The sequence below is a fragment of the Talpa europaea genome (genome assembly GCF_964194135.1).
Source record: "Talpa europaea genome assembly, chromosome: 4".
NCBI classification, from domain to species: Eukaryota; Metazoa; Chordata; class Mammalia; order Eulipotyphla; family Talpidae; genus Talpa; species Talpa europaea.
The window spans coordinates 29,726,435-29,742,066 of record NC_140070.1 but is presented as its reverse complement, the minus strand read 5'-3'; the positions used below and the strand labels follow the sequence as shown (position 1 = coordinate 29,742,066).

Below are 15,632 nucleotides of genomic sequence, written 5' to 3'. Positions count from 1 at the left end.
CCTTGGGAGGTAGGTTGTTATTATCCGTTTGCAGTTAAGACCTAAAGTGGTTAAATAGTTCACTTTGTGTCATGTAGTAAGCAAGTAAAATCTAGAATTTGAACTCAGCTTTCTGCTTCTAGAGCAGGTCTTGACCACTTTCTATTTATAACTGACTTCAAGGGGCAAAGGAGTTGGTATCTTCTCTGTACCAGGAAGTGGAAGGAGACTGGTGTGTCTATGACACACACTTGCACCAAAATGCCCTTGCTAAGTATCATAGATGTCACAGTTTTTAATACGTGAGAAGTGATATCTCATTTTGATTTATGTTTAATAAACATAAACATTAAATTCATTTAATGTTCATTTCTATTTTTCTGTAAACTGCCTTTCTTCCTTTTTCTATTGAATAGCTTTTAAAATAGATATTGTGAAAGGATTACCCCCTTTTAGCTAATTAACACATCCATCATCTCACATATTTATTTTATATTTTTTGGCTAGAACATATAAGTTCAACTTTCTTAGTAAATTTCAATTATATAGTACAGTGTTATCAACTATAGTTATCAACTGTAGTTACCATGTTTTACTTTAGAACCTCAGACTGTATTCATTTTATAGCTGAACGTTTATACTCTTTTACCAACTTCTCCCTATTTCCTCCATCTCTTTCAGCCTTTAGAGAGCACTTTTCTACTCAGTGAATTTGACTTAAAATTATTTTCTTTTAGATTGCACATATAAGAGATGCCATGCAGCATTTCTCTTTTTCTGACTGACTTGTAACATAATGTCCTCAAGGTCTCTCCATGTTGTTCCACATGACAGATTTCCTTCCTTTTCATGGCTGAGTAATTTCCCAGTGTATGGGTGTCTTTGTGTATGTGCGTGTGTGCATGTGTGTGTGTGTGTGTGTGTGTGCGCGTGGTGTAGACGGTCTGTCTACCAACCCCATATTTATGCACTCCCTGATAGACACTTAGGTTGTTTTTATAATTTGTCTATTGTGAATATGCTGCAGTGAATATGGGAATGCAGATAACGCTTTGATATCTTATCTTCATTTCTTTGCATCTCTACCCAGAAATAGAATAGAATTGCTGGATCATATGTTTAGCAGTTTTACTTTTAATTTTTGAGGAACCTCCATACTGGTTTTCATAATTGCATAAATTTACATTCCTACCAACAGCGTGCAAAGATTTCTTGTACTCCACATTCTTTTTTTTTTTTTTAATAGAGGCATGTTTATTTATTTATTTATTTGTTTTGTTTGTTTGTTTTGTTTACACATGCACTGGGTACAGCCAGAAGCACGGGAGGGTGAGAGAATTCACCAGAGCCAGAGCGGGGAGCAGAGCAGGCAGAAGGACCGGAGCATACTGCTGAGGCGAGCAGCGGGCGGCAGGAGAGGTCTGCGCGCCATGTGGGACCCTCCTCCGGTGGCCGGGGAGCAGCCGGGGATCGAACCAGCGCCGCAGAGGCCGCGGGCAGGTTCGCAACCCAGCGCTCAACCGCTGCGCCACCAGGGTGGCCCTGTACTCCACATTCTTACTAATACTCATTATTTCTTGTCTTTTTGATGATAGCCTTCTGATAGCTGTGAGGTGATATCTCAATTGTTGGTTTTGATTTGCATCTCCCTGATTAGCAACGTTGAATATCTTTTCCTATACCTGTTGGCCATTTGCATATTTTGTTCAGAAAATTTTCTATTTGGTTTCTTTACCCAATTTTAAATTGGATTGTTTGGTTTTGCTGTTGAGTTGTATGACTTCCATGTGCCTTTGGATGTTAACTCCTTAACAGATTTATGACTTGCAAATATTGTCTTTCATTCAGTAGGTTGCCTTTAAATTTTGTTGATGACAATTTCCTTTGCTGTGTAGAGGCTTTTTATTTGATGTAGTCCCACTTATTTATTTTCAATTTTGTTGCCTTTGCTTTGATATATAATCCAAGAGTGATATCAGGGAGCTTACCAGGAGTTTTATGGTTTTAGCTCTTTCAAGTCTTTAAGCCATTTTGAGTTGAGTTTTTGTATATGGTATAAGACAGGGAGTCGTTTCATGGATATTTATTTTTTTAAGAAAAGGTTTTATTAGCCCTTTTTAAAAAGGGAAATTAGCCCTTCATCTTTCCTATGCATTGCCAAGTGTTTTTTCCAACACATTTAAAATGACTGTGTATTTTCCATTATATAGAAATGTGATTTATTTGAATGGTTGCTTCCAGTTTCTCATTACAATGATGTTGAAAGCATGATGCATAAAAGGGAATACATATTTTTAAGGGCTTGGATTTGAACGCATGGGATAAACAGTGGGATTGTGGGTTCACTTATATGTGGATTTTCTTGTAAACAAACAATGTAAATTTATGGTATTGATAACTATAGTATACTACTATAAACATTTCTGCTTCCTTATTTTTCCTACTTTATTGTAAGAATACTGCATATAATGCATATAACATACAAAATATGTGTTCATTGACTGTTCATGATATTGGGAAGGTTCTGATCAATAGAAGCTATTAGTAGTTTTTGGGAAATCAAAAGTTATATTTGTGTTTTTGACTCTCTGGGGAGTCAGTGACCTTAATCCCCTATATTGTTCAGGGGTCAACTGTTTAAGTCAACCTTTATGCCTACTGTCTATTCAGTCTTTCCCTTTTAATTTTACACATAAAGAATAAGAAGCTTAGGTAGGTTGCATATCTCATCCAGAGTGCCATAGTTGTAAGCAACAGAAATAACACATAAACCCTCTTTGGCCTGACCTTATAGCAGGTGTGCCTTTCACTCTGCTGTGAGCTCCACTCCTGGGTCCTATCTTGTGTAAGAGGACATATTTATATTTACATTGGGTAGTAAGTTAACTGGTTGAAATTTGAGGTGCATTTTGACCAAAAAACAAAACAAAACAAAACAAAAAACACACAAAAAAAACCAGGGCCTCCCCTGGTGGTGGCGCAGGCAGTTGAGCGCCACACTATGAAGATGTCTGCAGCCTCTGCAGCATCGGTTTGATCTTGGCCGGCTGGCGAGGGTCCCACGTGGTTTGGCAGACCTCTCCTGTCATGCCCACTGCTCCCCTCAGCAGTGTATTTCGTCAGTCTGCCTGTTCTTTTCCCACTCTCTCTCTGGTGAATCCTCTCACCCTCCGGCAAATCTGGCCTACACCTGGTTCTTGTATAAATAAATAAATCTTAAAAAAAAAAAAAAAACAAAATTTTCAGGAAATATCTATTTAGAAATATTCTCATGTTACATAGAGTACTTAAGAAACTTGGTGTGTTTTTATTTTTCTGTGAACTATTCCATCCAGATCCCTGGTATATTAGGGACATGGGAAATGGAAGGGTTTAGTTACAAACCTTTTCTTTGACAGCCTTGTCTCTCTCCTTCCTCACACTTCTCTGTCTTGCCTCTTCAGAAAGTTTTCCTTCCTGCCTGCCACCTAGTGGACTTTAGCACTCCCGAGGAGTAAGTCCTCTTATTGCTTTTGTCCTCTCTTCATAGGCCCTTTCCTTCAGACTCTGGAATGTCCTGCTGTCTGGATTTCCCCAATAAAATTTGGTAACTGATTTTCTTGTGGTCAGGGAAAGAGACTTTGTATTCTTTCTGTGTGACCTATTGTTTGCAGTTAGCACTGTGGTCCACCCTTCCTTCAACCAAAAGCAGGGAGAACCAAACTGTAGCCAAGACTGGCAGACTGGCTAGATGGAATAGCTAGCAGGCCTGCTATGCTCATTTGCCTTCCCCTCTGCACTGTTCCCAGGGGTATCCTCTGCCCCTGGTGCTCTTCTCATAGACATGCTGGATCTTTTTTTTTTTTTTTTTTTGGCTTGACATGTTATGTATTAAAATTTTGTTATTCACTCTTGACCCACCAGGATATAAAGGTTTTCTTTTGTATACTGTTCACAGTTCCCAGGCACAGTCACACAGTAGGGCTACCATAAGTGTTTGTTGAATGGGCCACAGAACTGGGTGGTGAAAAGTCTGATAGTTTTATTTCCTAGCATTTGCTCTCCTCGGATCTCCTCCTGTTGAAGACAAGTTCGGATCATGTTCGGTGCTCCCTGGGAGACTTGGTCAAAGCCAGGGGATTTTAAAGTCTATTAGATCCCTGAGTGTGAGCCCAGTAGGAGTGGTTGTAGTTGACATAAAAGATTTTCATGTGGAATGGCTCAGACTTTAAAGGCCTGATTTTGTTGTTGTATGGCCATGTTAAAAGCCTGAATTTGTTGTTGCATGGCTTAGTTAAGAGCCTGAATGTGTTGTTGCACATTCTCAGTATGTGAAGTAGAACATCTCCCTCTCATAGAAACAAGAATGTAGCAAATGGCGCTTACACATATTACCAAAAAAACACCCAGAAGCACAGACTGTAAAGGGATGGCTTGTAAACCACCTGTGTATGTATACCCGTGATAGTAAAATCACATGCCATACACCAGGCTTCATCAAATTATTTACATTAATGAAACTGGTGGTGATATTTAATGGAAGAAGGCTACTCAAATTCAAGGCTGGAAGGAAACTGAGAAAACTCAAGCTAGGGATGAAACTGTATAGGTTCATGGTTGAGGCCATATTTGAGTCAAAAACACACCTACAAGGGCTGTACGTACAGCACAGGGAAAAAACAGACTTTTCAGGACTTGAGACAAATATTACACTGCGAGTCCTGCAGAACTAGTGCGCTTATGGTGACCAATGCAAGGAATGTTACTTTGGGCTGTTCAACCACGGGTGTAACTTGGAAACCACGCTGGGTGCCAAACTGTTATAGAGCAGCCCCGATACAAAACGGGGTGCCTGACTGTGGGTCCTCACCCGCGCGCTTAAAAGGACTTATCAATGCTCTACTGCAGGCACACACGAAAGGTTAATAAAAGGTTTATTTACAAGGGAAGGGGAAATGAGGAAATGTACAGCTCAGGGAGAAAAGTGGGAGACAAAGTTTTAAATGAGTCCTACCCCATCAGCTGATCTGGAATCCCAAATGGCACTCTGAGAGCTGGCTGCAAGCCAGGAGCCATGAAGCCAGGAGTCAGAGCGACAGCGAGCCACCCCAAGGCCCACGTGTTTGGTTTTTATACCCAACCTGGCTGCTTAACTCCACCCTCAGGTCCCAGCCACCTTCCCTTTGGTGGTGATGGGATTTGTCTTTCCCAATGTCTTGATGGCTTTAGTCTGGACTGGGAGTGGAGTCCACAAAGCCTGTATGGGATTAGCTCAGGACATCATTTCCCCCTAACAGTTTGAATTCTGATTCCAGGTGGTTTTAGTCATTGTATGAGTTTTGAGGAAAGCTTTCTGAGACTGTTTCCTCAAAATACCTGCCTCCTTGGAGTGCAGTAGAGATGAACTCTAATATATATGTAAACGTTGGACACATAGGAAGAAAGATAAATGTGGTAGGAAGTGGTTGTTAGTGTTTCAATTAGATTCTATGTGACTTTCTATTGATGAATGGCCTTATTTCCTCAGTTGTATTGTACTAACTGCCCTTTACTAATTAAGGGAAGCTGTTGAATATAATGGTTAAAAGATGGGTAGGTGACTTTGGAATTTGATATTTGGGATGCGGTCCTTCTTTCTGCCATTTGCCAACACAGTGACACTAGATGGAAGTGAGCCTTAACTTACAAGCACCACAAATGACTAAGGGCAGTGTTTACTGCAGAATGAATACCAGTGAGATAATGCTGAACACAATGTTTGGTCCATAGGAAGTGCCCAGTCACTCCTATCCTAGATAATAATGATAGTCACACTAGCTAGTAGAGTTTAAAAGAAGCATAGACTTCATCACGTCCAACTCCAGTACTCCTACTCTGCTTCTAATTCTGCCTTCTAGAGTAATAAAGGACAAATCAGTATCCTTTTCAGTTACAGCCTCTTATATACTTAAGATTGCATCCTATCATGGACTTAATTAATTATGCCTCTCCTTCATATGTTGAAACCCTAGCCCCGATAATGACTGTGTTTGGAGATAGGGTCTTTAGGGAGGTAATTAAGGTTAAATGAGGTCAGAAGGATGGAACCCTAATCCGGTAAGAATGATGTTCTTAAAAGAAGGGAAAGATACAACTGAGATGAGGAGGTAGCTAACTACACGATAGAAATAGAGGCTACACCAGAAACTGACCCCGATGGGTCAAGGACTTCCAGCCTCTAGAACTCTGAGGAAGTTCTGGAAGCCGATTCTTAAGCCAACTAGTCTGTGGTATCTTACAGCAGCCTGAGCTGATTATACAGATCCTTTTTCTATTCTTATATTATCACCCCTATCTTATCTTAGTTCTCCTCTCATAATGGTTTTCGGATGCATTACCACCCTGGTCACTGCAGCTTCAGGTGTGCAGTGCTTTTTTAAAAATGAGAAACCCCAAGAGGACTCAGACTTCTAAGTGGCTTGAGCAGACGGGGTACTGAACACTACCCTTCTAATAAGATATTGTTAGGTAGGTGCCTGGACAAGCCCCCAACACTCATGAATACCCCAATCTATATTTCATCTATATTTTATCCCATATCTAAAAGTTTGTCTTGTTAACTTCAGTTTTTTTCCCCCCTCAGACTATAGAAGTAATTCTTTTAGGACCCTAATTGGCTAAGACTTCAGAGGTCTAGACCAACCAGCTAATCTAGTTACTCAGTGCCAGCAGTTTTTGTGTTTTAGTCAGTTGGGACTGCTATGATAAATTACTATAGAAAAAGTGACTTTAACAATAAACATTTATTTCTCATAGTTCAGGGGTTGAAAGTCCAAGATCAGGGTCCTGGTGTGGTCATATTCTAGTGAAGGCCTCTTAACTTTACAGTGGTCAAAAGTTTACAGTGGTCAAACTTTTGCTGTATGTTCACATGGTAAAAAGGGAGTGACCCAACCCTCATTCTTATAAGACACTAATTCCACTCTGAGGGATCCACCCTCATGACCTAATCACCTCCCAAGTACCCACCTTCATATACCAACACGTTGGGATTAGGTTTTCAACATATGCATGTGAAGGGGTGGGGGAAACACAGTGAGTCCTTGCACTGTGTTCCTAACAGTAGCTGCACAGTCTGCTCCATCCAGTAGTGGTGTTACAGGGCAGCCCTGATATAAAACGGGTTGCCTGACTGTGGGTCCCCACCCGTGTGCTTAAAAAGGACTTACTACTCCGCTGCAGGCACACACAAAAGGTTAATAAAAAATTTATTCACAAGGGAAGGGGAAATGAGGAAATGTACAACTCAGGGAGAAAAGAGGGAAATAAAGTCTTAAATGCGTCCTACCCTTTCCCGCTGATCTGGAATCCCAAATGGCACTCTGAGAGCTGGCTGTGAGCCACGAGCCAGGAGGCCAAGCGAGAGAGAGCCCCCCAAGGCCTACATGTCTGGTTTTTATACCAAACCTGGCTGCTTAACTCCACCCTCAGGTCCCAGCCACCTTCCCTTTGGTGGTGATGGGATTTGTCTTTCCCAATGTCCTGATGGCTTTGGTCTGGAGTGGGGGTGGAGTCCACAAAGCCTGTATGGGATTAGCTCAGGACATCCTTTCCCCATAACAGTGGGAGCTTGTAGTTTTGCCATGGGACTTATTCCACTGTTGAATTCCTGCAAGTATTGGGAAGACTGTGTATGTTGAGTCAAAATCTGACACTCTATGTAGCTTCTAGTCTTAGATTTCACTTTTTTTCTCTAGAATAGCAGAAAATATTCTGTCTTCATGTTGTAGTTTCTCATAGACCACTCTCATCCCTCCTGTCATTTGCACTAAATATTATAGCAATATTTTACTTATCATCAGAGAAAATCAATTCCACTTGGTTTTCATAAGCCAAAGATACATAGATAAATGAATCTGGAAATACATAAATAAAGGAGGAGCCTATTTGACAGAGGGATACTGTATTTGGTTTGTTTCAGTGAGTAGCATTTATCAGATCATTATCTCTGCAAATAGACTGAGGAAATAGGCAAATCATTCTTTATTATTTTTATCAGTAAGATTCATACCTTTCCTCTCTGTGTAGGTGTGGTAAGCATTAAATCTTGATCTGAACTCCTTATAATATTTTAGAACTGGAAAGTACCCAACAATTCATTTCTTCTCGACACTTCTGCGACAGACAGTTATTTTTTTTGTGTGCCAGATTCTCTTCCTTTGTTGTGGGAATTAAATGCAAATGGAAAACTGTGGCTGAGCTGCAGTTTGAAGTGGCAGTCCTCTGGCCCACGTTAGCAGTCAAATCTGGTGTGTGATCTCTGGCATTGAGTTCTCAGAAGAGTGGTTTTGAGCTCCTGCCTGTAAAGACTGTTGGAGGCAGCAGGTTGGTAGACTATGTCCTGGGTTTTGTCGTTCACCAAAACCCAGGTGAATAAAAGTCCTCTGTGGTGAAGCAGTGGCTCCGGGGCTCCAGCTGTGCTGTTCAGTGGCAGCACCTTGGCTGAGCTTTGCTGTGCTTGGCCCCAGCCTGAGCCTTAATCTGCTGCCCTTCTGCAGATTAAGCTATCCAATATCTTGTTAATAAGTACTCTTTAGGGGCCTCCCCTGGTGCAGTGGGTTAAGCGCCCTCAGCAGTGCTTTCAGTCCATCTGCCTGTTCTTCCCGCTCTGTCTCTGGTGAATCCTCTCACCCTCTGGTGTCTCTGGCCTGTACCAAGCTCCTGTATAAAAAAATAAATCTTAAAAAATAAATAAATACTCTTTATGCTTAAACTAACCTGAGACATGTCCTTGTTTTTAATCAGGAACCCAGCCAGGTGTGCCCTTATTTGACTGTTTTCAAGTCTTGGTATAGAATTCTGCTGTTTAATCAGCCCTGCCTAAGCACATCTGAGGTTTGCATGTGCTAGTTAAGGAATGCACTCCCTAAGGTGTATAATTGCTATTTATGTGGCACTTAGGAGTTATTTCTTCTCATCCTTAACTGATTAATTTTCAGAGTACTCATGGGAAAGACTTTTTTGATCCTTTCAAAGCAGAGAAGGAGGTCAGGAAGGAACATGACAGAATTTTTGGAATTTAGGACATGGAGTGTTATAAAAAAGTGAAACTATGTCTGATTGGCTGGTGGAAAGGTTATAATATAATTAGAAGTACTGAAGTTTTTACTAAACTGTTTGGGAGAACTTTAATCGTAAATATAAGAAAATGAGAAAAGTTGGTTTATTGGTGATTGGCTGTATTGGGGTAAAAGAGGGACTTTGCTTTTCTTTAACTTAGCATGTATTTCTCATTCCAAAAATCCAGATAGTCAAGAATAATTAATGTTATGCTTAGAGATGTATATGTGTTTCATTAGCAGGAATAAACTTTAAAAAATTTTAAAGCTATATGTAATTTGGAGGACTTAAGAGACAAAACCTCCTGTAGGCCATACATATGGAGACCATGTGTAAGGTAAGGAAAAATGTCAGGCTTTTCTGCCTTCCCACCATCAGGATAGATGAGGGAACCCTGTGATCCTGAATGCATGCCTGATAGCGGGCACCTGAAGTGGGTACACCTGTGCTAAGACTGTGCTTTTAAGGGCAGCGTCACGGGGATACCAGGAGAAGCTGAAGCAGAAGCCGAAAGAGAAGCTAAGAAGCAGAAGCAGAGAATGCCAGAGAGAGTGAGGCTTTGCTGGGGGCTGGGAGCACTGCCAGCCTCCCGGCCGCCTAGTTCCCCTGCCTGCCATATGCCTGGTGAACCCCAATAAAAGACCTGCAAAACCCCTGAGGGCTCCAGAACTCCTCCTTTACCCGGTCTGCATGGGATCAGAAAACCTGCACTGTGGCGTTTCTGCCCCTTACACCATGTGTCTGATGTCTGTAGACCCTAAAAACAATCCTTCCTCCCCCGTGAACATTTGTTTCTAGTGACTAGAATGTTCAGATTTTGAAAGATTCCTGGGTTTACTTTATATTGCACCCATTTATTTTAAATTGCAAGTAAACAGGTATTCTGGTCTATAAAGTATGAGAGCCAAGGCTGATAGTAATAAGAGATTCCTTCTAACAATTTGGATACTGAATTTTCCTAAAGATGAACTTTCAAAATATCATGGGCATTTGATAATGTGATCTTACACTATCTAGCTGAAAAATCTCAGGGAAATTTTTCTTGCTTATTAGTCCATTTCTGCAAATAAGTTATAACGTAAACTCTCCTCAGAAATTGCTATTAATAAAAAGCAATTGGTACAAAGTAATTTTTAACAGCTCTTACAATGTGGATATCTTGTATTTCATTGCTCTGCACCTATTAAATAAATATATTTTATATTGGAACTTAAGAGTTTAAAGAATTTTATCTTTTTTCAGAATAGACACTTTGGAAAGCTATGTACTTAGTTTTTTGATGTTACAATAGTTTGACATGTTTTTGGATCTTTTTTTCTTTGAAATTGTATTTATATCCTCTATTGCATTAAAAAATTATCCTCAGTGGTGATGGATCTTTATTTTTTGTGGGTGGATTTTATTTTTGAGACAGGCAACAATTTTTAAACCTTGGTCTCTAAGACAGGTGATAGATTGCAAGCTATGAGACAATTTTTCTTTAGTGCGACATCATGTATGTCTATAAAGAAACCTTCCACATCCCTCCAAAAATACTGGCTTTGAAGGTTATTTTACAATAGGAATTTAAAGGATTCACACAGCGTTCCTTGAAATAATATGCACAGCTTACCAGTTTAACTGTTTGTGGATAATTTATTTACATATATAAATTCTGTTTTTACAATAGAGTTCAATATTCTTTATGAGCTGCTTGTGAAATCTTCAATACCTGAGTATCCTGATTAATCAGAATTGAAATTGGGAACAGTTTCTCTGAGCTGGGAAATCTTGGTTACAGGTTCATCTTAACTGAGGGCATGCTGCCCTTGAGGAAAGGGTGTAATGTATTCACTGTTTCCTACAAGGGACCTGAAGTCCAAAACAATTGAGAACCAATTGTTCCTGTTCTGGCAGTTTCAGGAACCGTGGCAACATGGATGTGTATTTGTGCCCTGCTTCTTTCATTTGTCCGAGCTGTTCCTAAGAGCTGCTCTGACAGTCTCCGTAGCAGAAGCTTGGTTCTCAAGGGGGTGACTAGTTTCACGTTGGCAGCTTAGATTTTAGATCATTCACCAGCCTCTTGTTAAGCCTGGAAGCAGTTCCCCTCATCGTTTCTGGGAATATTTGATTGCACCCTTAGTACCTCATCCTAATTCCATGCACTTGGAAATAAGTGTTGGGAGAAGTCTGTGTTTGCCCAGCTAAGTGATTTTCCTGATAACCAGATTATTATTTTTATGTGCCTTCATCTTCAGGCCTGGCTATCTTGGAAGTTAGTGAATATTTTTAGTAAGTATAAAGGAATCACCCCTACCAAAGTATGTGATCATTTGCCTTTCCTTTTTTTCTAATTTTGGTGATAAGAGTGAGAACACTGTCTTGAGAATCAAAGGAGGTAAGGTGTCTTTATGGACCAGCTTATATACAGTTACAGGATTTCAGCAGGGCGAACCTGGGATGTGTGAGGTAGACTAAAAATAGTTAAGTGAACAAATAAGTACAGTTTAATGTTGTCTAGGTTTAATGTGGATATAGCATTTCATCAGTGGTAATCTTTAAATACTTTTATAGCTCTAAAGTAGAATTCCCGTCTGATACATCTTAGAGGCTATGTGAAAAGAAAGTCAAGTAAAAGTCTTTATGAAAAGATAGAGTCCCATCTGCCTGAAATGGTTTACATGGGGTAAAGCAGTTGGAATAATTTTTTCTCTTGTCTCTTAGTTCTGTTTTTCAGAGCTTCTCAAACTTTTCCCCTGAACTACCCCTAATAGCAAAATCTTTGTAACATCGCCTTCTACCCCTCCTCCAACCCTGGTGCGCTTATCCTGAAGCAGCCAGCTGCAAGAGCATCATTACTTTTATGACTCACTTAAAAAATACACACCAATTTTGCATTCCATTTCAAAAAATATTTATGTTAATATGAAATTCAGGTTTTAAAAGACCATTATTCAAACCTGAGCTACAAGAAAATGTGCCCAGTGGTCCCTACACTATGTACCCCTTTGTGCATGGTGAGTAACCCTGAGGATTTGAGGATACTCCTGGAAGCCAAGGATAACTGGAAGCCAAGAGGTCTGGGGGGACAGATGCATTTTTAAGATTGTTCTAGTTTAGAGTGTAGAAGTGTGGTGAGAAATCCCTTACTGAAATCCAAGTCAACTATTTCCCTGACTCTCGCTCTGTGTGCCAGCGATAAACCTGGGAAAAATTATACTGCACATTTTTCCTCCAATTTTTAAAGGGAGATTAAAATACTTGCTGCCTAGTCCCCTCATTGGGTGTTGTAAGGATTAGTGAACTCAGGCTACTACTGTGTCCTCAGCTCACTGGAAGAAGTGGGCATGGAAACCACCAGGTGTCACACTTCCAGGGATTTTTATTCAGGCATGGCTTTCACTGCATGGCTTTCACTGTGTTACTAAGCTTGCATTTATTTCATTCACATATTTCTTTAAACAATAAAATGCTGCATTAAGCCTGAGGCCGTCAAGTAGGTATGATAATATCCATGTGTCAAAATAAAGAGTGGGCCTGTTTGCCTCACATGTTTTAACTTGCCATATGTCTCAAGAATCCTGCAAACTTGACTTCTTCCTGTTGGATTGGACACTCTATAGCTTTTTACTGCATTTTGCAGCTTTAGATCTGTTTGCGGTTACTCAGTCTTTCAATAATTCTAGTCTGTAATTTTTAGAGCAGAGTTTAAACTTTGTGCCCTCATAGAGTAGTAAATTGTCATTCTGGCCACCTGATGTGCAGTCTCATCAGGGCATAGGTCAGTGTCATCTCCCCTGGAGGGGGTGGTGGGATGAGAGAGAATAAAGCCTTTTGGCCCTTTTGTGAAGAGCTTAGTAGGTGGGGCTGGTTGCTGCAGAGCACTAAGGTATCCCTTAGGTACCTTTCTGTTGATTACCCTGGGCTTTGGCTATAATGTGCTCATATCTCTTTAGGAGGCCCAAACCTGACTGGTAAAACTGAGTTTAAAAGTCAGTTGCCAGATGGTTAAGAAAGACATTTCTGAATGAGCAATGAATGAGACTACTGTCATGGAAAACAGCAAAGTTTAAAATAATGTTGATATTCAGGATGGTAAATGGGGGGAGGTGGAAAAAGGATGGGAGCAATATAATTTTAAGCTTTTAAAATTCCACTGAAGTATAATGCTTAATTGTTAGTATAGTCTAAGCAATATGTTAGGCACATTTAAAAATAGCTTTTTAACATGAATGAACCTTTTTATGAGCTGAGCTTCAATGAAGAACAAGTTGGTCATGCAAATTATGTTTTAGTAGTCTGGTTAAACATTTTAGGGGCTGGGATTAAAAAAACATTTCAGGGTTTCTTTCCCCCAAAGTAACAAATGTGACCAAAAAAGCAATGTTAATTATAATAATAGCTCCTATTGGATAGCCCAATGAAGAAATCTGTGTCACTTTGTTTACAATTTATGTTTTCTTTGAGTTCTAGAGTATGCAGAGGGTGGCTTAGATATAAAATGGAGACACTGGCTCTGAGTCAGTTGAGAATAGTTGTAGACACAGGAGTCTTTTGTCTCTTTCTGGGAAAAAATCAGCCAGTTCAGAGCTACTCAAACACTCCAGCAGCTTTGGAGATCAAGGGAAGCCTTGGCCTAGAGAAGTTAAGAGTGGTTGGTAGCTCAGTGTTAGAGGAAACACTATAAGCAGAAAATCACTGCCTCTTCTATGAATTGGTCGTGAGGCAACCCAATCCTTGAAATGAAAAAGTTAAGTGATTCAGGTTTTAAGAAGTAAAGCACTAACTTTGTGCAGTGTAATGAGTTCTTAATTAGAATTAGAAAACAGTAAACTTCTAAGAAACTATGGTAACTATTTTAAATCAACAGTTTTGCTTGTGAGTACAGGCAAATCCAGATGAGAATACAGACAGCATATATGTGCTGACTTCTTAATAAAGTGTTGTATTTTTTGGTAGAAAGTACTAAAATGCATAAATTCCATGTTTTTTTTGTAACTCCTTTGAGCAGGAAGAATGCCTACCTGTTGGGCTAGGTAGGTACTGATATTCCGTTCTTTTTAAGATTTATTTATGTATACAAGAGCTGGGATGCAGGCCAGAGATGCCGGAGGTGAGAGGATTCACCAGAGACGGAGTGGGGAACAGAACAGGCAGAACTACTGAAATACACTGCTGAGGGGAGCAGCAGGCAAGGCAGGAGAAGTCTGCTGTGCCATCTGGGTCACCTCCTTGGCCAGGGATAGAACTTGTGCTGCAGTAGTTGCGGATAGCTTCCTAGTGCTGATGCTTAACTACTTGCGCCACCAGGGAGGCACCTGGTACTGATATTGTAGTACAAGGATGAATGAATGCATTTGATGGGGGTCATTGTTTTCCAGGGACATTTTTTGCTTCATGTTGCAATAATGTAGACTGTATAGTTCAACTATAAGTAAACTCTTAAAATATTGCAATCCATTAAGTTTGGAGTACTATTAATAAATAATTTATGCATGAAACATTACTACTGACCATTCACCCATCACCCTCCATTTCTTATTTGTTTCCAGCTATGTTGTATAGCAGATATACCCTGGCAAGATAAACGTAAGAAGCTAGTCAGTGGTTCTGATTTTTAAGTGTTTTGATGGTCTCTACTTAATCCTGGAATAATTTTGAAGGTAGAGAACTGTTTGTCTTGTTGATGCCTTACATTTTAGTGGCTAGCCAGTAAAATAAAATAAGAAAACACAACAACTAAAGTTCATAAACTGAGACTCCATGGCACAGAGAAACCACAGAGAACTTGGGATAGATATGAGAAGAGTTTTGAAGGAAATTTTTAGTTTTAGAAGCAGAAATTAAGGAATCAAATTATTTGTGGTTATAATGGATGGGAATATAATAAGCTCTCTAAGCTCCTCCAACAATCCTGACAGATCTTGGTTCCACCATTTGTCTGATGTGAACATTAACCTTCTATATCTCCTTTTCATTGAGATAGGAGTGACAATAGAATCTAGAACTCAGATGGTTGTAAAGATTACTGTGGTAAGATTATATATAAAGTTTTTAACACAGTGCTGACTCGTAATTTATAATCACATTTAACTTTTTAAATAACTTCTCATGATTTAAAAAAAATTTAGTTCTTTGTTGGATAGCTTTTTATTATGATTTCTGCATTGCTACTCTGATATTCAAAGAATGCTTTTCCTATCACATCCAACTATTTTTCCCTCTTGCTTCTTCTGTCTCTTGTATTCTAATCAGACATGCCTTTGACTATTAATCACCAGAGGACATCTCTTTGATCATGTTTTTCCCTTAATTAGTATTCCTTCTTATCTATCAAAGACTATACTCCACATTTTGGCATTCATAATTTTTCAAAATCAATGAATAGTTGAGTGTTGTCCCTGTTCAGGGCATGCATCTAAGTGTGAAAACTCAGAGAAAGATAAAATAGAGCCTCAGGATTTAGTACTAATTATCCACATTCCCTTGATGGCCTACTCATTAGATATTATTGTAAATGTTGTAAGAGATTATTATAAATGTTGAATGAGGAGAGTAGCACAGGCATTAAGTGCTACAGGAGTTCCAAGGCAAGG

General features: G+C 39.7%; 1 protein-coding gene across 1 annotated transcript in view; it reads left to right on the top strand.

The window, feature by feature from the left end:
* The window catches only part of PSD3 (pleckstrin and Sec7 domain containing 3), a gene marked incomplete at both ends in the record, with an annotated part of 417,861 nt that overhangs the window by 87,545 nt on the left and 314,684 nt on the right, over positions 1-15,632 (top strand). The gene's annotated exons all lie outside the window — the stretch shown is intronic.